Source organism: Centrocercus urophasianus, unplaced genomic scaffold (genome assembly GCF_019232065.1).
Source record: "Centrocercus urophasianus isolate 14NV4802_14NV808 unplaced genomic scaffold, USGS_Curo_1.0 seq_12, whole genome shotgun sequence".
Lineage (NCBI taxonomy): Eukaryota > Metazoa > Chordata > Aves > Galliformes > Phasianidae > Centrocercus > Centrocercus urophasianus.
Genome location: NW_024884364.1, coordinates 6,473,449 through 6,497,614, shown reverse-complemented (window position 1 = coordinate 6,497,614; position 24,166 = coordinate 6,473,449). Strand labels below are relative to the sequence as shown.

The 24,166-nt window shown below is 45.7% G+C and overlaps 1 protein-coding gene across 4 annotated transcripts in view; it reads right to left on the bottom strand.

The window, feature by feature from the left end:
- The window catches only part of LOC122155797 (limbic system associated membrane protein), a 341,409-nt gene that overhangs the window by 52,331 nt on the left and 264,912 nt on the right, over nucleotides 1-24,166 (bottom strand). The gene's annotated exons all lie outside the window — the stretch shown is intronic.

The window sequence follows — 24,166 nt, the reverse complement described above, 5'->3', positions numbered from 1 at the left end:
GGGCCACCAACCTCCCCATTTAATACTAGACCAGGCTGCCCAGGGCCCATCCAACCTGGCCTTGAACACCTCTAGGGATGGGGCATCCACAACCTCTCTGGGCAGCCTGTTCCAGCACCTCACCACTCTCTCTGTAAAGAATTTCCCCCTGACATCCAACCTAAATCTTCCCTGCCTCAACTTAAAACCATTTCCCCTTGTCCTGCTGTTATCTACCCTTTCAAAGACTTGATTCCCCTCCTGTTTGTAGGCTCCCTTTAGGTACTGAAAGGCTGCAATGAGGTCACCCCGCAGCCTTCTTTTCTCCAGGCTGAACAAGTCCAGCTCCCTCAGCCTGTCTTTGTAGGGGAGATGCTCCAGTCCCCTGATCATCTTTGTGGCTCTCCTCTGGACCTTTCAAATAGCTCTCTGTCTTTATTGTACTGGGGGCTCCAGACCTGTTTATAAATAAGTATAGGGAGGTGGGAGACAAATGTGGCCAGGCTCTTCACAGTGGTGTGCAGTGACAGGACAAGGAATAATGGCCTAAACTTGAACATAAGAAGTTCCGTACGGAAGTGGAAGAACTTGTTTACATTAAGTGTGACAGAGCACTGGAACAGGTTGCCCAGAGAAGTTGTGGAGTCTCCCTCTATGGAGGTATTCAAGACCTGTCTGCACACCTACCTGTGCAACCTACTGTAGAGAACCTGCTTTAGCCGGGCCCTGGAATTGATGATTTCCTGAGGTCCCTTCCAACCCCTGCAGTTCTGTGAGTCTGTGATTTTCTGGATCTGTGAAGCTGAGAGGAAAAGGCACTTCTTTATGTCTGTAAGGCAAGGACACGGAACTCATGCACACAGATACACAATGCTGTGAAAGTGTGCCTTCATATAAGCCTGAGTAAAATGCAGGTTTATCAGCAAAAATCAGACCAGCCCCTATTAAAAATTTTCTGTAAAAGAGAAACCCTTCAGGCTCTCCTAACTAGAGACAGAAATCCCACCTCCTAAGCAAACTGGGATTATCACTGATTCACTACAGCACAGGACAGCCACAGGCCAGCGAGACCCAGCAGCTTTATCTCCCCCAGCAGGCATAACAGGGCATGGAGGCAGCTGGGAGTCTGCCTACTCTCCTAGGAGTAAAAACTAGCCCGGATACTGCTCTCACCTGGCTCCTGGATGCCTTGGAAGAAAGGCGTTAGCAGCAAAGTGCTTCAGCTGTCTCCTCAAGATTTTTTAACAGCAGGGAGTTCAAACAGACCGCTCAAGTCTGAGGCATCTAAAGTGTCAGGGTTGAACAAGGGAAGGAGAAGAAATGCTCTATGGTGCATGGACATGTGAAGACTTTTGAAATCTACACAGTATTTTCTCCCCTGCTGAGTTTCATTTCCCAGTAAAGAGCTATCATTATATATATATATAAATACCAGCTCACATTTTCACCCATCATTCATATTTCTCAATTCCCGTGCCTACTGCACAAACGCCTTCTGGTGGGGCATTTCCCTCCGGAAGTTTTGCTATCTGATTGCTATCATAAACAGACCTAGAGCATGCTGCTGACAGATGATGCACAGAATGAGCAAAAGCTTCCCTGGTATTACTGTTAACCCCACTGCAACTTCGTCAGTGCAGTGCAGCTGACAGAGCCCTTGCCAACAAGCTCTGGAAGGGCAGCCAAGGACTGGGCTTAGGGACAGGAGCCAAATCTAGGGAGTTTCAGCATGGGGCTCTCTGCTGCTCCTGAAGCTTTTCTGAGTGAGTACTGCCTAAGAGTCGGTGTACGTATGTGCATATGCATGCATATGTATTTCTGCATGCCATGGAAGACTTAGCTCTACATGGGAAAGCATGAAACATTAATTTTCTTTTTTCCTCCTCTGCTCAGAACAACTGAACTAGTTGGACTTCCTTTTCTTTTGCATTTTTTCCTGCATTTCCTTGGTTTGTGAAGTTCACAGGGCAACATCCAGAGCACTAAAGCACAGCAAAGGCACTGGGCTGAGTGCCTCAGGCAGTCACTGCATTGCACACAGTGCACCTCAGTCCTGAACTGTGTCTCCCTCGGTTATCTCAACCCTGAGCTTCTTACAGCTTTGACAGTTCTCTTTCTGTTTACATCTTTGCTTCTAAAGCACTGGCCTTCACCTTCAGCTCCTTTGCTCCCTAAGCCCTGGGCTGACCCCTCCTCCCCCCAGCTCTGCCAGCAGCCCTAGCAAGCGCTAAAGGAACTGTGAATGGAGAAAATTCTGATTGTGTTTTAGAGTTGTTTTTTTTTTTTTTTCTTCTTCTTAAGATCCTTATCCAGATGTGTGGCTAACTGCCCAGAGCAATCCTGCTTCCTCTAAGGCAGCACATCACACTGCTTAGAATTATTTCCAGCGGACAAAAACAAGATGGGAAGGTGAAGGAAGAGAAATGAAAAAGAGCCAGCAAACCACTGGGTGCCAGCAGACAGGAGGAGAGGGAAGAGCAGGGAGGGCTGTGAGCAAGGTGTCATCCCTCAGCACATCACAGTTACCACGCGACTAGCATCAGCAGAGCGGTGGGGGTGCCAGGAAGGAGCTGGAAGCTCAGGGCAGGGAGCAGAGTCCCCCTGCAGAGCTCAGTGCCATTGTTTGTGGCCCCCCAGCCAGAGAAAGGAACAGCCAGCTGGGATGGAGGCAGGGGAAAAGTTCTGTCTCCTTGACTCACTGCTGCAAGCTGACAACAGGCTGCAGTGCTGCGATGCAGAAGACCCATGCTGGGGGCTGCATGGCCCTGTGCTGTGGAGCGAACCTGTCTGTTTGCTTGGGGATAGGGCAGGAGGGCAAAAGGAGGTAGAATGTGCTTACACTCCTCACAGTATGCTCACATGTGATGTGCTTTCCCAACACACTGGGTCACAACTCTGCAAGCCTGCCCTGAGATTGGTGCAGTGGGCACAGGGGATAGTACACACCTCACCTGATGCCCTGGGCTCCCCCCACCCCATGATTGACAGGCAGGCAGTGCCAAGCCTGAGAGGGGTTCCAGTGGAAAAATCTAGGACACAGCAGGGGGCTGACAGGCAGGTAAAAGAAGAAACAGATGTGGAGTCGATGTGATGTGAGGACTGTGTTTGACCTGCAATATAGCTAACATCAAAATCAATCTACCCACTTTCGCTGGCCCTCCACCCTTCACAACCTTCCCCCTCAGACACCTACAACAACATATTATTCCATCCTCCCTCTGCCAGACTCATCCACCTGTCTTTGAGCTGTATCTATTTACTCATCCTCCTCATTCCTTGCCTGTAGCTCTCTTCCCGTTCCACCTTTTTATTGTATCTTTCTTTCTCCACTGTGCATTATAGCTACTTTATTTTATTTCTTCCACCCCCTCTGTGCTCATCTTGCAGCTGCCTCTGCTGTCTTCCCCCATCATACTGGTCCAGTCTTCTGTGATGGGTAAATACCTGTCCATTCCTCCATCCTCTTACTGTGGCATGTATCTGGGTGGCATATTCATTTTTAAAATTCTTATATAACAAATACTCACAGTCTTGCTGGCTTGCTTCTGCCTCCCTCTCCTCATCATTGTGAGAAAATAATGAGCTGGTTGGTCTATGTGACTGGTCAGGGGGAGGATGGGAGAGAAGGGAAGGGCATGTGGGAGTACCAAGCCAGGTGCCCCAGATCATTTGCCTGGGAAGTTCTCTCATCTTTCTTCCCTGCCCACTGTGGCCTCATTTGTCTAAAGATGCTGCTGCTCTTACTGTATATTATTAAAAAGCCTAAGAAACCAATCATTCTGCAGAAGAGGAGGCAAGAGAAGCCATTAGGAACACAAGGGCTCTCTGCTAACCATTACCTGAGACTTCCCCAGCACTGGCAGGTAGGTAAGAAGGTTTATGATTGTCTCCCTTGGCCCACAGTGTCTTATATAGGGATTTTTCAAATGCTTCCCTGGTTCTGGACATTTAGAGGAAAATAAACCAATTCAAGAAAGACATTTAAAAAAAAAAAAAAAAAAAAAAGGAATTCTGAGTTGTTGAGAAACCTCCACTACCTCTTCCAGCCTTGTAGTCCCACCACATCAGTCCATGGCTGATTACTGCTCACCATTCTTGTAGCCTCAGATTCTCTGTTGGTACCACTGCCCCCTCCTGCTCAGTCATAGATGTTCCCGATCCCATACTCTTTTCCTTCAGCCTGTTAAGGCTTTTGCTGCCTTCCCAATGCCCTTCCCACCCACATTTCCAGAGTGATGCCTAACATGGCAGTCACTGAGAGCGCACTTGAAGCTCGCCTGTGCCATCTGTGCTTCAGCAGTTTCCTTTAACCCGCTGCAAGTACTTATGAACACCTGCCAAGAGGAGAAGTGGACAACATACTTCAGCACTCAGTGGTAGTTCACTAGTTAACTTCAAGTTGTCCAGGCAAAAACTTAAGATGTTAAGCAAAATATTTTTTATTCCCTCCCCTTAAAATTGGCCTGAAATATCATGACAAGCATTATTTATCTTATTAAGTACACTACATTAACCTTGCAAATATGCTAATGCACAAAAGGCGCTGCCTTAGCAGCTTTTTAGAATAGGAAATTAACCACGTTCATCAGAAAGCTTTTAATTATTACTATTTCTTAAACGCTGGCGTAATGCAACAGTGCTCCTCCTGCCAGGGGCAGCAGGAAAAGAATGAGAGACATATGCCACCCTCCTCACAGCTGCCCCTAAAAAGGCAGCATGCATATTCCTACCCAAGCTGTGCACTAGGAGTTCCTCCATTTTCCAGAAGCACAGCTGGCATACATAGGAAATAGCTGCAAGATCAGGCTGGTGGAGGAAGGAAGGCTATGCTGAGCTCTGTCATGAAGTGCTGCTCTAATATGTCAGAAGATGCAGATGGACATGCCACATGCTGGGAAAGGGAAGAGGCACGTCCTCTGCCCAAGGTGAGCTTTTAGAGGCTCCTTGAGCACCTGGTACAAACCCTGATCGAGGAGAGTGCAAAGGGCCTGACAGACATCTCACCTGCACCGTGTTTTGAAAATAAGGTACTTGGCTGATTCATGGCCCTTCTCCAGGATTTGCCCTCAGCACAGTCCTGCTGGTTCTCTCTCCCATGGTAGCAGACATGCCATGCTCCCTTTACTGCCTGCACCTGCAATCCCTTGAGAAGCTATGAAAACCAGTACTTTCAAGTGAGGCTGGACAAAACCAGTTCCCACCAGCTGTAATTCCCACAGCTTATCCTGCTCAGGATCCACACTGACTTACTACCTTGGCAGCTTGTACCTACTCTGATGCAGTTGTGCTCCTCCCTTTACCCAAGCACCCTATTTAAGTGTGTTTCCAATGGGATTGCATCCCTTATCTCATCATAGGGCAAGCCCAACTCAGGCTCCACATCACTGTCACAATCGCAACTTCAGTGGCACAATTCTGGCATTTCTTATGTTGTTTTACATTTACGGTGGCATTACTTTTGCAGCTTGAGGGTAACTGCTCCCACAGCTGCTGCAGTTTGCTGGGACACTGCAGCTTCTGAGACCCAGGAGATAAGACCAAGGAGCACAGCTATGCAATGTCTTGCCAACTATCTTCTGAGAAGCTTTACAAGAGCTTTTACGTGTGGTTGTTTTTTTTTCTTTTGCTAAGTAAAATCTTAGGAGGGCAGATTTAACTCAGCATCCAATGCCTTTCTGGAGTGTGCCCTGATAAAGGAAAAAAAAAAATCATCCCCCAAGCAGCACAGAGGTGAAGGAGCTTATCCTGTGCCATTGCGCAGGAAGTGTCACAGCCGGATAAGCTAAGGAAAATCAAAAGCTCAGAGATTTAGTCAGACACAGAGAAAGGGATGATATTATCCAATACGACATTACATGTTCTTTCAGTAACACAAATCAGCTTCCATCGGTCAAGCGCTGCTCTCCTACAACATTATAGCCTTCCTGAACAGACTGCGCAGTGCTGGAGGAGCTCTGAGTGTTCCTTTCGGTTATTATAACATTATTTTCTCTGTAGTCATCACTCTGAGGCTGCCTTTATGCTTGGAGAGGCTGAGGCAGCAGGAGCTGGGAGCAGGCCGCAGATGGCTCTCCGGCAGAGGCTGGCATATGGCAGGAAAGGAGCAGCATGTCCTATTCTCAGTCAGTAACACACTGCAGCCTACGGCGCTTCGTGAGGGGCCTTCTCCAAGTCACCATTTGCAGCATGGCCTACTCTCAGGCCAGGTCTGCGTTAGAGAGAGTGTGCCTGCTTGGCTCTGAACAGCTTGAGAGGGAAGCAGGGAGGAGAAATCTGCAGTGGGCAGCATGCTGATGTGGACACTAACGATGGAGGCACATGTGCATAAAGGAAAGGTTTTCTGTGCTCACAGAAGGCACAAAAGGTGTTGGCAAAGCTGCATTTGCTCAGGACAGCTTCACGGTGTCCTCCTGGAAGCCTTGGCAGCATTTCTGCCATGAGAGCAGAGTGAGGTGTGCTGAAAGCTGAGCTGCTGGCACATCCCCTGTTGGGACAGGATGGTTGACAGTCATCCGAGGGTGCAGGTCAGATCTCTGGCCTTCCAAGAGTCGAGTCACACATTGTGTTCGCACGCTTCTCAGTATGCTCAGGAGTACGGTGATGCTACATAAAGAGCATCAGGCAAACATGGAGGCAGCTTCATGAGGAATGGAGGGAGAAGGAGGGGGAGGCACCAGTGTGTGGGGACAGGAGGGGGCTGTGGTTGCAGAAAAAGGTAATTTGCTGACAAGAGTACAGCAATTTATTCTGAGCCACTACAACTGACTGGTGCGTTTCCTTTCATTTCTGACTTATCTCCTTTCTTGTAAAAACCGTGGGCAGCACAGGGCCTGCTTCCCTCTGATTCAGCGGATTGTGCTGGAGAGGCCACAACAGACCACTGCTATCAGCAGAACTTTCATCTCTGCTCCCCTTTCCCCGACAAGCCCTGCAGCATCCCAGCTTGCCAGCAGACAAAGTGCAGCACAAACCCCGCATCTACAGCCAAAGCTTCAGTGGGAGGCGTTGGGTGGGAATGTCTCTCTTTTCATCCCAGGGCTCAATAGCAAGGGTTTCCTTTCATTCCAATCTGGTGACAGTGAGCAGAGTGTTTTTTTCATTCCCATTTACTGATCCGATTCTGTGTTTGCTCTTTTTTTTTTTTTTTCCTGGGTCTCCTGGCACTCATGATTGGTACCACAAAAACCTGTTTGCCAAGCAGACCTCGGACTTCTGGCTCCCTCTTAGCTCTGTGCAGTGCCATGTACTCTCACATATGCTTATGTACCTTAGCAAGCCTTCAGCTGATGTACTTTACAGAAAGATCCCATCTTCAGACTTGGTCAGAGTACTCCTTGAAGAAGACAAGTCATTGGTAGCAAGGAGCCAAGGGATGGGGCAAGCCTGAAGTGAGAAACCAGCCTGTGGGAAAAAGAGGGACCCCTGTGGGAAAAGCCTGCAGGTTGGCTGGGACTGGTACCTCGCAGAAGGACCAAGAAAAATGTTTAATGCTTGCCAAGCTGCTGCCTGTCATTTCGTCTCTTGAGCACCTTTTTTACAGCCCACAGAAAGCAATCTCTGCTGTACTGCTGTTTGACTGGACACTTTCTTATCTGTTTCTCTGCATTTTGGACACAGAAGTGATTTTTATTTTGGTTTCCTCTCTCCTAGGCAGTTCTGTGAAGTCTATTGCTGGAGGATGCAAGCATATACTGGTGGTCCTGCCCCCATATACCCCAGTAAAAAGGGGAGCAGCAGGACCGTAAGCCAGAGACACCCACATACTACAGAAAAAAATTACTCTCCTCAAAATAATGAGAACTATCACAGTCCTTCTCCATAGCGAGAGCCGTAGCCAGGTGGAGCACAGGCTGACTGCACCTTGCTGTTCAATGCATCTCACCAGCATCCTGAGGACCTGCAGACTCAGGCTTTTATTCTGCTCTCAGCTGCAGTAAAGTTCCCTTGGTTGACTCTGTTTCCTTGATCAGACCAGCTGGTTTGGTGGCAGGGCCAGGGAGGACGCTTCCATCAGCTGAGCTCACATCTGAAGAATAGCCCACTCTCTGCAGTCTTTCCTGTGCTCAGGCCAGAAGGCAAAAAAGAGCAGTTTTTTCTAGCATGCTAGAAAAAATGACTCTGTTTTGGAGCTAAAAAAATGACTCAGTGTTTTGGAGCCTGGAAAGAAAAGGAGCTGTTCTGGACCTCAGTACCTGAGTTCCTTCTAGAAAATGTGTCCAGGCTAACTAGCTTCTTCTAGATTTCAGTGTAAATGTCAAGAAAGAGCTAGCATAGTAGCATTAGTTTGCTGTACTGCTAAAGCCTTCAAAAACTCTCTGAATTTTTTTTCAGCCTTTTTTTTTTTCTTTTTAATTGCATGTCGGTGCCTGTGCCAAACACCAGCAGTCAACACAGGGCTTGGACGATAACAAATGTAATGTTAATTACATGGTTATTGTTACTCATTTTTAATAAGCTCTTTATATGCAATCACATAATAAAGCAAAACTGAGGCTCTTTGCAAAGTGTACTGTTCCCAAGCAAGCATACAAAAAAGTCTCCAGGAAGAGCTCCAGTTACAGAGGTGAGATTCCTAACACTGATCCATAGGTCTTCTGAGAATGCAGCATAGTAGCTAACCTAATAGACAGGCAAAGGTACTGTCAAAAAGAACAGAGCTATATAGAAGGACACCCAGACTCTACATTCATAATACTTCCTCTGCAAAATCCCAGCCAGTCTCAAACCACTCAGGAGTAGCAAATCAGATATCTAAAGAAGTATTTGTTTGCTTCACTCTCCTCCCCACCAAAACCTTAGTGCACATGGCAGACTTTCCAGTTCTCTGCAGGTTAAATTGTGGTGCTGCGATATTTCACACCTTGGCAGGAGCAGATTTATCCCATTAGAAAAGGGAAAGAGCTACTGCCCCCCATTTGATATCAGCCTGGGAAGAGTCTAAGATAAAAGACATCAAAAAGCTCCGATGGTTTTGTATGCAGGAGGATGACATTATTTCAGAGGATTTCCTCTGTAAAGCTGGACTTTAGATTAGTAAGGCACCCCAGATTTGCTGCTGAAGGCAAGCAGACAATGGGCCTAGTGCAGTGAGCTAAAATGTCCTAAAACATTTCTAAAGTACTCTGTAATGCCAGACACAATCATATCTTTAATGGTAACACACAACAGCATAAAGGGTTTACTGACATGAATTGCAATGTGCTGCCTTGTTCCTGTGTGACAGTATTACTATATGGAGCTTGTTTCAAACAACAAAGCTGATAAAGCCAGATGCCATCCCTGCCAGCACACACTGTATATCTGGGGCAATTTAGGGACCTGCTGATTGAAGGAAATCCTCCTCCTACCAAACACAAACTGGCAACAGAAATGCTTCACAGCAGTGTCTCAGTGTTAACGACTGCAGCAGCTCCTGCAATCTTTGCAGGGGAAGTGGAGGAAAAAGAGCAGGAGATTGATTGTTGCTCACCCTCTCACCACATTACCAAAGGAACTGCACAGTGAGGGATGCATAAGGAGCCTCAGGGAATGGAAATATGGGAATGGAGGGGAGAAGATGGGCTTTGGAGACACAAACCCCTGGTTTGCCTATGAGAGTCTGTCAGGAAGTATCTGAATACTGATCTTTCTGAAGACACATGAGTGTTAGAGAAGTCTGGCTTTCTGTCTGAGCCTTGCAACATGGATTGACCCCTAGTCAGCAGGCAGTACTCACAGCGAAGCCCCTCTTTCTGGATCGAAACTGGCCTGCAAGCCAGGAGTCACAGCTCAGTCGGGGCAGTGAAGTGATGCCTGTGTTGGGATGCAGAAACCCTCTTGGCATTGGTTCCAATTTGTCCAGGCTATAGCCTTGACCCAACAGGTCTCACTTGTGCAATACCTCTGGAGAACTATTTCAGCGGAGTCCAATTGGAGGTGGAGTCTATAGTGCTGTCTGTCAGGAGCAGAAATGTTGCTTGGGGAAGGAGAGAAAAACATCTGTACCCAATTCCCTTTCGTAGCGCTTTTTTCCCTGTTTTTTAAGCTTCTATTTGGTATTTACTGCACAACCAGACCCTTCATGCTCTGCAAACACAGGCCCACACAGTGACTGAAGCAGAGCTGAAACAAGGCGTCCAGAACATGATGAGAAGGGGAGGGGATGAAATCGAAGCGAAGTAAACAGAAGGCAAAAAAACAGCCAGCCCAGCAAACAGCATTTAAGTCTCTCTCTTCTACTCTCCTTCTCTTGTTCAGTCATTTTGGCCCTGCTTTGAGTGTGCTGTTTTTATCTTCTTCGCTCTCATATAAAAGCCCAGCTCCCCTAGCAAGCGTGCAGATGATGATTTGGCATTGTCCAGGACCATTATGTTGTCAGCTCTCAAAGAAAAAAAGGCTTGTAAAAATCCTGTAGTCAGACAAAAGCAGAGCATGCGGCTCAGGACAGTTTGTACTGCTGCCTGTTAATAACCTTTCTGAACAATAACTTACAAGGAAAGATCTTCCACAGAACATGAAATTCCCTTTTCAGCTTCACCTTCACTTACTCCTAATTACTGTTCCACTCTCAGCTATATGCATGCTACATACGCAAATCCTCTTCAACCTCTTCTGAACAGAAACAGAGGTGCACTTCCCTCCCTCTGGTCCTGTTCTAGTGCCATCCCACACTGCCCTACATGGCTTGCTCACAAGTACTCTCAGTTCAGCTCTGGCTACACGCACATGCATTCATATATGTGGTTTCCAGCACTCTCAGCAACTTGGCTCCTGCACTGTTCTCAGATATATAAAGCTCAGCTTAAGACACAAAATTTTTCTTTCTTTACTCACTCAGGAACAGAAATCAGAAAGAAAATTAAGATGCACAAGAGGGTCATTTCTGTTAGAGATCTAAGATAAGAAGAACAGCTTTTTCCAAAGCAAGATTTCTTGAGGCAGCATGTCTCTAAAGAGGGAAGAAACCACATCACTGGTTAGGATGACAGTCCCCACTGCCCTGGAGCTGCAGCATAGTTGGTCCACTGCAGCCTGCTTCTAGGGATTTAGGATCCTAACAAAAGTACTTAGATAACCCATCTCAGACAACGTACAGCATTTTGATCAGTTTTGCTCAATCACTCTGATGGAAATTAGCAGCTCCATAGCAGAGCCAGTATGAATACGTGCATTATATGCCAGCTGTCCCTGTTTACAGCATTCAACCATTGCCTGAGACTGGATTTGGGCTAAGATGCTGAACTACGAAACCAGGCTGAAGTGTGGCCATTTCCTTCTTTCTGGCAGCTACAGGAAAAGTTGTTCCATCCCTCAGCATACCCAGCCATCATCTCTGCTGTCCTCCTCTGGCAGGACACTGTACAGCCAGCTCTGGGAAATTCCGTTTACAGGAAAGATTGAAATGACTAAATCTGACAAGTGCAGGCTGTCCTCTCGTTGAGACAATCCAGAAATGAGCGCATGGATTTGGCAGCATGTATATGAGACCGTGGAGCCAGTGCATGAGCACAGCAGCACAACAATATGTGGAATGGAGAGTGGAAATGGACACGGAAGTAACCCTTGCTCTGTATGCACCTAAGCAAACGTCAAACACCAAAGGCGAAAGCATGGGCAGGCTCTGATCTCTGCTATGCCTGTCTAATGCTAGATGCACACTATCACAATTGATAGTCTTAACTCCAGACTTACACCCATCCCCAAAAGGTCAGGATGTAGCCCAGGGCAGTTACAGTGGGTAAGCAAGAGCAAGCTCTGGGCTCATAGGCTTTCAGCAGTGTATATGCTGAGCTGGAAGCAGTTCCCGTTCACTGCCTGTTGATTTCAATGAAAGTCATGTATCTGAAGCTGGGGACAGGAAAGCTGTGTGGAATCCAAGGTTTTGCAAGTGTACTGAACAATAACAGCGTGCACAAGGGATGCACTAGGGATGAAATCCACCCTGAAAAACAGGGCTGTCAGGAGGAACGGACTTCTTTAAGCTCTGAGCTCTCGTCTAAGCAAGGCCGTATCCTGCTGTCTGTTGCTGTGATGCCTATTCTGAATAATGCTATATTTACCTTATCTGACAAACACTTACCAGAGCTGCTGAAATAAAGGCTCATGCCTACTGAGAAAAGAACCGAATTCAGGCAACAACATACACTGTTTCTACAATGAACATGAAGGATAAACTGGCTAGAAAAAGGCCACATTACAAAACCTGGAACTGTAGGATGAGTTTGCTGTTCTTAGGGAGCGCTGAATGAATACAACCTACGTGTAGAGGTCCAGCTCAAGGCACTGGTCCAACCGACCCTTTACTTGCTGCAGAATCACCAGTTCCTCAGAAACATCCTGTGCGCATGAAATGCTTACAAGTGTGCTGTGGAAGAGACAGGGCAAAAGCTCCCTGGGCTGGAGTTAGTAACGAGGCAGAGAGCAGTCTCTTTAGGGATGTTCTAGTATATGTTAGCAGCCAGGATGAGTGGCCAAAATCCCAAAGCAGCCTGTATAGCTCAGGACACAGCCAGATAACAGAGAGGGACAGGTAATTCAGCATCTTGGGGAAAGTTAAGTAACCAATATGTTGTGCTTCTCCCCATAACTACTTCTTCTGACCCATTCTGGCCAGCCTCAAAGTTAAGGTCTGCTCACTGTGTGCACCCACCAAACCTTGAAACATCCTGGCACTCATACACCTGTGTCAAGTTCACCACTGTACATGTAGCTGCTGGCTTAGATTTCCTCTGTATTCATGGTTCTAATTTTCTCTCTTTGTGGACTATTTTCTTGCACTAAAGTAACATGAGCAGAATGAATTTCTGGCATACTTTCCAGCCCAAGGTAGCTAGTGGTTTTACCTTCCCTAGATAAATCATCCCACTCTTCTTTAGAAAACATGAATGCATTTCCCTTTGGTATACAGCATCTGAAGTACCCTGTCATTATTATTAACTGAAGAAGAGCCTTCAAAGGCTGCGGTGTCGTCCCTAGATACTTCAGTATGCGGTGTTCAGAGCAGGGCCTGCATCAGCACAATGTTTTGCTCACTGTTAATGTCAGACATTCAGGTCTCTCTAATTTCCAGCACAGCAGAGCCCACTTGGAGAAGTTCATGGTCTTACCCAGCAGTGCAAGAAATGAGCTCTTTATGGAGTATGAAATCCATTTTCCCCAAGCCTTCATTTGGACTGTGCTTTATAGCATGAGAAGATGCAGCAAGTGAATAAAGCACTACATTCTTGCTGTCTGATGGACAGACAAGCCTGGCAGACTGTCTGTATCTCCCCTTGCCATTGCTATATATTTGTTAGGCTATTCGTCTCAAAGCAAAAATGGCCTAGGAACCTAGACTTTCCCAAGACTTTTTCCTTGCTCATTCCAGAGAAGGAAGTGGAAGTGAGGGTAAGGGGACAGGGAAAGAGAAACTTTGGCATCTAATAAGATAAGAGGAAAAGTGACAAGTGAGGAACTGGGACTCAGATGAACTGCAGGTGCAGCACTGCAGGCAGTGCAGAATGGCTGCAAGAGAGCCTATACTGCCTTCACAGAAATACCAAGCAGAAGGCTAGAAGCATTCACTGAATTCCTTCTCTTGACATCCAGGCAAATTTGGAAAAAAGTGAGGCAAAAAGGGACTGAGGTCAATCGCCAGAGCCAGAATGCACTAAGACCCAACACCACTTGCTGCCTGGGCAGTGTAATATCACAGAAAGACAGGTTCATACCCTTTACCTCGAACCCCAGCTTCTCTCACCTACTTTCACCCCTGAGCTTTCAGGCACTGAACTGTAAGATCTAACTGGTAGGAGGAAACTGGCTTGCCAGACCCTTGTGATGGACAGGTACATGGATGTTACTGCAGGGAATTAATGCTTCTTTTCGCTCCTTGAGACACAAAGATTCTATTCTCCAACAGCACCAAACATGGGTTCAAGATTCTACAACACATATGCAAGAAAGGAAGATGAAATGTAAGGGAGAGCAAGAAATCAGTGTTACAGTACGTTTCTTTTAAAGCAAAGCTCCCGGTCTAGCATTTCAGTGGTGTAATCTTGAAGACCATTAAAATCAGGCTGTAACAAAGTAGCAGCAGAGGAAACAGTTTTAGGAAAATAAATAAATAACCACTGTTCTGTAGAAATAATAGACAATATTTGGCAAAAGGTCAGGGAAGGAAGGTAAGGGAGGAGGTGGAAAGGGAGAATGAGAGAGCATGCATGTGAACAAACTCCAGGCGGTTTGTCAGATCTTAGGTCTTTTTTGCCAGCTTAACCTTTTCTTCTTATCTTATTAGATGCCAAAGTTTCTCTTTCCCTGTGCCCTTACCCTCACTTCCACTTTCTTCTCTGCAGACACGCTGGCTGGGATGCAGAGCTTTCATTACATGTGCTCTGTGGAGCACAGGCAATGGGGCTACATCTGTCCCTCCTGTAACTGCCAGTTTGAGCAGGAATAAACAAAACATGTGGATTATGGTCCCACTGTGTCATGGTGAACTTAGGAGCTAACTGTGCATGTGAAGGTTGCAACTAGATCTGTTCTCCCATGAGAGTGAATTTTTTTTTACCTCTCGCTTCCCAAGAACATCCTTGAACTAGATGGAGATATTTTGCAATAAAAAGAGGATAAGTAGGCTTGCCATAAATCTCTGTGATGCGTTTTCAACAATCCCTGTGCATCCTGTTGGCTCAGCTTGGGGGGCACTTTCTAAGAAGTAGCAATGGTGTAGACCACTAGTGAAATAATATTTGGAGTGCCTTACAGCACTAGCAAAACTAGGGCACCACACCAGATATTTGTTCTGATTTCAGACAATGACTATTTATGGTCTCATGGCTCAGCTACCAAGTAGCGGTCAGGAAGATTTCCACAGTTTTGGAAAAGGATGGAAGCAGATGGGAAGAGACATGGGAACTGTGTTAGTAGCACATACCCATCGGTGGCCTGGCTAACCTGAAGGATTCATTTCCTACCTGTTTACTTCCTCCAGCTGAGAAGAGCTAGCTGCCAGGCCGATTCCAGGCTCAAGCCCCAGCATAAGAAATCAGCAGACAATCAGTGGGCATCTGATGATTTGATGGTATCATGAATGCTTTCCCATACTTGCTTTGTCTCAATACCTACATTGAGACTGTGTAAGACCCAGTCATCAGCTCACTAATATATTTACCTGACAAACTGGAAACCCACTGGCAAGGATGAACATTGGTGGGTGAGGATAAAAAGAAAATGCACAACATGCGAAGAGTCCATAAAAGAGCAAAAGAATGACTAGAGGTGTAGAACATATGGGTGAGAAGGAAAGACAAGATCAGCTTAAAGACTGAAGTACATAATGAAAGTGACAAAATCATGAAGTTGGTAAAAACAAACAAGCAAACAAACACATAGAAAGAATAATGATGCACAAGATTAATTTATCCTAGGAGGGTGTGGAGTCTTTCAAAACAAGCTAATTATCAGGAATGATTCTTGTTGTCTACCTTGACTTCAGGCATGTGACGCTGTCTCCCACAGCATCCTTGTAATGAAGATTAGAAATTGTGGAATAGGTGAGTGGACAATGAGGTGGATTGAGAAGTGGCTGACTGGCAGAGCTCAGAGGGCTGTGATTAGTGATGCAGAGTCTGGCTGGAGGCCTGTAACTGGTGCTGTTCCCCAGGGATCAGTGCCGGGTCTGATTTTGTTTAACATCTTCATCAACGACCTAGATGAAGGGATAGAGTGCTCCTTCAGTAAGTTTGCTGATAATACAAAGTTAGGGGATGTGGGCTAGCACACAGGAAGGCTGCACTACCATTCAGTGAGACCTGGACCATCTGGAGAGTCGAGTGGACAGGAACCTGATGAGGTTAAACAAGGGCATGCGTAGAGTCCTAAACCTACAAAGGAACAACCACATTCATCAGGATGCACTGGGAGCTGACCTGTTGGAAAGGAGCTTTGTGGAGAAGGACCTGGGCATTCTGCAGGACAACAGGTTGACCATGAGTCAGTAGTGTGCTCTTATGGCCAAGGAGGCTAATGCTATCTTGGGGTGTATTAACAAGATCATGACCAGCACATTGGTGATGCTCTCCTCTACTCTGCCCTGGTGAGGCTACATCTGAAACACTGTGTCTAGTTCTGGGCTCCCCAGCTCAAGAAAGACAGGCAACTACTGAATAGAGTCCAGTGGAGGGCAACAAAGATGATAAAGGGGACTGTTCAGTCTGGAGAAGGCTGAGAGGGGATCTTATAAATGCTTGTAAATATCTAAGGGGTGGATGTCAATGGAGCCCATTTTGGTGGTGCCCAGTGACAGTACAAGAGAGAATGGGCACAAACTGAAACACAGACTGATCTGACATGAGAAATAAACCTAATTACTTTGAGGGTGACAGAGCACTGGAACAAGGTGCCCAGAGAGGTTGTGGAATCTCCTGCTCTGGAAATATTAAAACCTGTCTGGATGTTTTCCTATGCAGCCTACTATAAAGGACCTGCTTTATCAGAGAGGTTGGACTGGATAATCCCCAGAAGTCCCTTCCAACCCCTACAGTTTTCCTATTCTGTGATTCTTGTTCATTGCTGGCAAAAATGCATAACTACTTGGTGTGGAAAAAAGCATGTTTTGTAGCTGAGAATTTGCTCTATCAAGTAGTACTATAGTGACTGTGCTCTTTGAATCCGTTGTAGATTCTGTGGAATTAAATTGAATGCATTACTTCTTGAGCAACCTAATATTACTCACCATCATTTGAGGCATCTTATTACCAGCTGTTACAGTAGGCCATTTCCTACTGGTCATTCTGAACTGCTAATTCCTCTTGAACACTCAAGTCTCCGAAGAATCAAGGAAAATACTCTGCTATGGTCATAGGGGTGGCCATGCAGCGTTTCTTGTGTTGGACAACTTACTTTGAAGGAAAACCTTATGATCCAGGACAGGTGGGTATACTGCATCAAAAGTGGCTTAACTTCCCTATAGTTCATGTTAGACCTAGTCATTCTTGTTGACAAATACTCAATTGGTGCGTGACTTTTGTCTTCACATCACAGCACTATTCCCACTCCAACTTATAGCCTCTGATACACAAGAAGAGCAATTTTCAAGTGGCACTCAAAAAGGGAGGCCCTCTTATCTTGGGAAATCTCCCTTTAGCACTAGCAACTTCTCCCAAGAAAAGGAAGGGGAAATAAAATTGTGTGTAGTAGATGGATGCCAAAAGAGAAAACACTAGTTCAGCAGTGAAACCTGGACTAGATCTGCCAGTGTAATACTGGATGTATTTGGAATTTGCTTCAGTTTTGTCTATCCCAGATGGTTGGAGACAAGGCCTGAGAGAAGACCCTTGGTCTCAAGCAGTGATTTGTTCCGTATCTTTAAAAATGGCCAGGAAATTGACAGTTACTCTGGTTTTGTGTGGCTCAGCCATCCTCCAGCTGCCTGACAAACAGGGAGGTTTTGTGTCAGCTGGGAAAGCAACATATGTGAGCCACCTGCCCCCTCATTAGAGCAGCAGAGAAGGGGCATGCCTTTCTTTTCCAGACCAGGCACATCATGTACGCGTAGCAAAAGGAATCACGGTGGGGATGAGGGTGAACATCATCTCTCTTACTTGGCTATCTGGCTGGGAGTAGAGATGACAGGCCATGCCAACAAGTGCTGTCAGCCCATTAAGGGGAAAGGTCCAGGCCTTGTCCTGGTAAGTGGCTGCCCTCCATTGCTCTTGACCTCCCATGGGTTTGTTACAGCTCAGAAACCCTCTTTGCAGACTCCAGTCCTGCAGAGCCCCATGACAGAGGGCAGGTGGCTTAGCTGCTTCCCTCTTACGTGCAGGCCTTTCCAGACAGGGTGCCTTGCATTTCCACTCCCATTTTAACTCCTCAGCTCCCTGTCAGTGCTGCCAGCCAGCTCACCTCATTAACTTACAGAGAAGGAGGCCTCTGGATTGATAGCAGGCAGGTTTAATGTGGCTCTCTCTGAGCACTCAAGTGCAGCATGTAGGAGGCTGCTGGGGAGATATTCCCGCAGGCTCCAGCAGAACTGACTGATTGAAGTTGCTCTGAATTGATGGCTAATGGGGGAGCTTTCTTTGATAGCTCTTTCATTCTGGGTGCAGCTGGATAGAAAAAGATATCTCAACACGAGGGAGAGGGCCTTTATTCTTTGCCCCCCTCCCTGCTTTATTAACAGATGCTTCCAAGGCACTCCAGCAGCAGAATGAGATCTGATGAAAACCTAATGATTTAAATGATTCTTAACTCCTTCTCTTTCAGCAGCTGCTCGCTCGTGTCTACACATCAACTGCTTATAAGCACTGAGGAGTTACTGGGGAGCCAAGCCAACCAGAAAGGTGACTGCGAAATGAAACATCCCTTGGGAAGAAGGCTTAGGCCACTGGCATCAGATGTGACCTTCCTTGCTTCAGCTCTGACAAAAAGATCTCGGCTTGGTGTAGCCTTGGTAGCTGCAGATAGAACATCAAACAGCTCAGTGTGACAAGCGATGAGACAGTGATGGAGCAAGGCTGGGGAGCAGAGCTTGGGCAGGGAGCTGAGAGAGCCAGGGGGCCGCAGGGCAGGAGTGGAGGCTTTAGAGATGCTGTCACAGTACCTGCTCATGTTCTGTATGTCTCAAATTTTTGCAAGAATTAGGCATGCCTAGGCAGAATTGCATCAAAGCTGATTAACAAGAAGTGGTTAATGGTGAGCTTTGAGCATCCTCCCCATGTAAGTCTCTGTTCAACAGGTGGATTGCAAGTACTTTTCCTCCCACTGTAGCTAGTCTTTTAATCAGATAATGGATTCCTTCCCACTGCCACAAGTTCTACGTCCTCTAAAGTTTCTGTCAGCCAGATGTCCCTGCAATCTGTGTGTATCCATGAATTGACGTATTTGAGAGCATGTTTCACATGCACAGATCAGGTTGGGTTTTAGAGAGTCCAGAAACTCAGACAATTTGATCCATTTTGAGATCAGCAGGCCAGATTTTGGAGGACGTAAATCAAGCGCTGACTTGGAACACGGTCATTTTGCTCCATTTGAAGATCTGACTCATAATTTCCAATCTAGACCCTGGCATCTGGCTGACTCTGTGGCAGGATACTAAGGAAGCTGCTCTCGTAAGGCTTGCGTTGACAGTTTCCACAGCCTGACACAGCAGCCGTTTGTCTTTGGTAATGTGGACCATGTCCAATCTTAAACTGCTGAGGTAAATTTAAGGGAAGCAGAAAGTAACTACACCCCTACCTGGGAACCTGGCCATCACTGCTGCAGTTACAACCTTCTTGCTTTTTACAAGAGAGAACTTGGACTGAATTGACTTTTGTTTGACAGATAATCAGAAAATATCCAGTGTTTTTAAACTCAGAGACAGAAGCTTCATGTTTTAAAGCCATGTCGAGGAGTTAGAAGTCTTCAGCCATTTGTGGAAAAAGGCTGCTGCTGTCATGAAGAGCACCCAGTTTTTGAAGGGCAAAAGTTTTGTTTTGTTTTGTTTTGTTTTTAAATTTAAAAATTACCTATATTTTCATGTACAATACATCAGAGATTTCCTGATCATCAAGTTCTGGTCAAAACATAGGTGAAAATGAGTATGCCTGCTTGGCTGGGATCCAAGAGAAGACTTTGAAATGTGTCATCCTGGCCTCTTCACTGGGAATATTGTTTTCCCTTTTAGCCAGATCATACACAGGTCTATTGACAATGGTTTTATTTGTCCTCCCTTTCTCTGCCTGTAAAATGCCATCTGGGAAAGAGAATTTTCAGATATTTATGAAGTCACTGGCCAGCTAAGGTTTAGTCTTGTTACTTAGTGTGGCTGGTGCTAGAGACAGTCCCACGGCATTGGGACAGTCCCATCGCACCTGGCTGGGCTGGGGTAGAGGAACGATGAGTAAGGAAAGCACTCCCTGGGATGAGTACTGCTGTGTGCTCACGGCAGCTTAGCATAACTATGTCTTGAAAACTGCAGCCAGTTTAACAAGGAAATCCTACATGTGTGAGTTAGGTTGATTCAGCACATTGATGTATCGTTACAATTTGAATTGTAAGGTGTCCTGTGCTCTGTTACCTTCCCTTTCTCCTCCTTGCCATGTTCTTACCTTCACTGAAACTAGGCCTGCTGGCTAGACAGTGCTAATACACGGTGGAAATACAGTGCTTACCTTACAACAGATGTATGTAATAAAAGCCTTGAAGGGATCTCAGAAGCTAGTTAGTCCATATTCCTGTACATTACCAGAGTCAGCTCCTCCTGAATTACAGAATCCTAGGGTTGGAAAGGACCTCTGGAGGTTATCTAGACCAACCTCCTGCTAAAGCAGGTTCCCTATGGCAGGTTGCACAGGAAAGCATCCAGATGGGTTCTGAATACCTCCAGAGAAAGAGATTCCATAACCTCTCTGTGCAGCTTGTTCCAATGCTTTACCACCCTCTAAGCATGAGAACTGAGCCATACCAGTAGGTTACTGGCAAAGCAGCGAAGTCTCTCATCTCTTGTATGTGCAGAGAAGAGAGCAAAAGAGTAGGGACAATACTAACCCTACAATCTGTCCAGCAAACATGAATAGAGCCACCCTCATCTACTTACTATTGCACAGAGAGTTCTTTGATCAATAATATCAAATGATAATACGATATCAGAAAGCATCATCACGGTGCCTTGACTTCTGTGTGTGCCTAGGAACAGGATATAAGTCAAAATCATTCAACTTCCATGCCCATATCGCAAACCTGATCATGCAGAGGATAGACTATGCACGAGGTTAAGCACTACTCTCCTTAGCCCATTGCTCACCTTTCTCTAAGCACTTGCTCCAGAAGGGAGTCATGGGAATGGAGTGGTATTTAATAAAGGAGCAGGCTGACAGCTGACACAGTCCAAGGCCTTCAGCTCAAGCAGTGATAAGGAGCTCTGCTCTTTTACCTCACATCTTCTATAGTTGGGGCAAGAGCACAGTTTAGCTCTGTCCTCCCTAATCAAAAGGGAGGGGAGGCAACAGGACTGTTTCATGCTGGAGGATGAGGCTGAAGTAGGTCATTTCACCACCCAGCAGGGAAGGACACTCCATAAACATTCATACAAGGCCTTTTCTCAGGAGTTTGATTTGTTGTGGTGGTCTCAGATGAGAAAAGTACGACTTGGCTAACACACAAGCAGTTTGGTAGTCCAGTGGTGATTTTAATGTGGATGTAGTAATAGGGCAGTGCTTAAGGCACTTACACAGAATCTGCTCTTTTCTGCAGCTAGTTCCTGATTTTGGCATAACAACAGGAGTTTCATAGCACTTGGCTCGGCGCCTCCAGTAACACATTTTGGGGACAACAGGATAAAGTGTGCTGGCCAGGAGCCTCAGAGATTGCCATGGCCTCACCTAGGTCGTTCTTTGGCTTCACTTTCTGACTTCCCTCTAACTCTGCCCACTCAAGCACTGCAAGAAGGCTGTTAACACTATTCACACTGGTGCTTCTGCTCTCTTTCTGCTCTTTTTCTGCAGATTGAAAGGAGGGGAAAAAAATATTAAAATGAGAAAAAATATCAGGGAGGCCCCAGTACACAAATACATACATGTTTGTAAGAAGTACAGACATTTCATCTCCTCCCTGGTGGAGCTTCACCTCCCTGCTTGCAAAAGGAGTTTTATCACTTCAAATGCATTGGATGAATAAGAAGAAAAGGTTAAGAAGCAATTTCACCACTGCCAAAGTGCACAAAGCAAAAATAAATATAACAGACTGCCCCCTCCCCTTACATTCTTACACATCTTTCACTAGCCATGGGATCTTCAAGGTCCTGTAGTCAGGAAAATTATTACAGCACTCTTACCAGCAACAATGCCTTGCTGGTGAGTTTTACTTGGCATGCATGTGGATGCCTGTCAGGGGAATATCTCCCTGCTCATACATTCATCTACATGCAACAGTCCGTTTTGTTCACAGTTCAAGTGCCCATTTGTTCTCAGGCCTTTCAGTGTGTGTAGCTTTCTGTTTAGGATGTATAATACGACTCTTTCAAATCTTCAATAACAGACAGCTTATGCTAGTGTCAGACTGAATAGATATACTCATTGATTTCTGTATTATTTGTGTAGTTCGGTTTGCATTAAACCATTATATCAGGAGTATTAATGCTCAGTCTACAAATAATTTTGTTATCCAGATAGTAATAGTCTTATTAGGAATAGGAAGCCGTGGTCAGGTATCTCTTATTTCAAGCCTAATCTCTGAAGGCACTATCCCTTCTCCATGCTCGCTCTTATCTCCCTGCTGAAGATTATTGCTCCCAGCATCTCCTACGCCACTTAAGGCAAAAAGTCAACAGCAACCTCAGCAAACTCAGCTGATTTCACATTAAAGCAGATAAGAGAAGTTTGATGCTACCCTATTCTACCTATAGAGAACTGCAATCCTCAGCAGAGAGACAATTAAAAAAATAATAGTAATAAATTTTTTTTTTTTTTTTTAAAGATATGAAAGAGAGAGGGAGGTGCTTTTGGACAAGATATTTACAAAGTTAATGTCGGGCACGTATTTGTGTATATGCTGTGAGAGCATATTCCTGGTCCTGTACAGCTGTGCTGCTGTAAAGCACCACAGAACTGCTTTTACAGAATATACATTAGGCAGTATACCTAATACTAGCATTGCCTTTACTACACTTGTGCACTCGAGGTGGCACGACTTTGCATTCATAAGGCCTTAATGATAGATGTAAAGACTCAGTCCACACTGCTTTATCTCTCCATAGTAACTATAATTCCATGAATTTGAAGCACAAGACAAATGCAACAAATAAACCTTCCCAACATGCACCAATGCACGTGAGGTATTAGAGCCAGTTTAATTTCCACAGTAAAGAACTTATATGAATAATGAATCCTTTTATTATTCTCATGAATTATCCGTGAGCAGGCTGTGAGCTTTATGAACATGTCCGCTGCTCAGAAATTGTTAATGAACAGTTAATGTTAACAAATGTCACTGTACTGGATTACACCAATGCTCTTTGCTCCAGCAATGTGAGGTTTGCCAGTGGTGACCTGGGTCACGTGAGAGCACTTAGCCTCCGTGGAGCAAGAACGAGAACCTTGTTAATGAGGGTGATTACGAATAGACTGTATTTGTTCATACTTGAGCTGCTTGCTTCCTATCACATTTAGGTAAGTGAGCAATCGCATAGCAACCTTAACATGAGCAAAAACTTACATACCGTGTGTACTGAGAACAGGGAATTTTAAAAGGCCACTGAGAGAAACAATTAGTTGTTTCAGACATCCTCAACTGTCTTCGGACACCAGTTCAGCCATTATTCCTATCTTCAGTAAGTATCCTTATCGGTGTTTTGCAGATGGAGTAAGCAGTACACAAGGAACAGGTGTAACTTCCCAGGGTCACTTGTTCAGACAAACCATTTAACTCCCTATCTGCCCTATATCATGTTTCCAACAAAACTGTGAGGGGCCTCACTTCGTGAAATCGAGCTGGAAATCTCAGTCGAATGAGCTCTCTAAGGGGATTTCTTGCTTGAGATGATGAAGAAATAGCTTGGGGTTGGTCTGTTTCCTTCTAGTCAGCCACTTCCTTCCCCCATTGAATCTGAAATCAAGAAGCATCTAGGCATGTAAAAAGGAGCAATCATTGTAAGAGAACCTAGCCCCCAAGCTTTCAAATCTCCTCGAAAATTTTCCTTGAAACCACCAGCTGTGTCCAAGTTCCAAGTCAGTACTTATGCCCGCATCCACTCACTGTATCCAAGATGGGGATTAAATACATTAACCTACTGAAACTGAGGAAGAGAAAAAAACAACCTTGACTCAGATGCAATGCTGAGTTCAGGAATAACAAGACTAGCTCCATTGAAAGCTGTATTTTACCGGGGACAAACAATAGCTGCATAGCCTCACAAGAGCTCCCTGAAAATGAGCACGAGGGCTAGCAGAACGGAGCTCATTAGAACCAGCCTGGTAGAATAGGCTGGAGCCATTTTCTTCAACTCTTAGTCCTTATCTACCTCTCTGTCGCTATGCCTTGTCTTCTTACAGTTCATCTATTGTTAAACCCATCCACCCTCCTCTCCCTTCACCGCAATTAGAGCCAAACGTTTCCTTTGAATTAGCACATCAACACTCCCCTGTCCCAACTAGAAACAGTTTTGCCTGAGGGCACTGAAAAATACTGAATGGCAGCAGTACTCTGCCGTCGGCATTACCTTGCTGTTTTATCCTCATCACACAGCTCT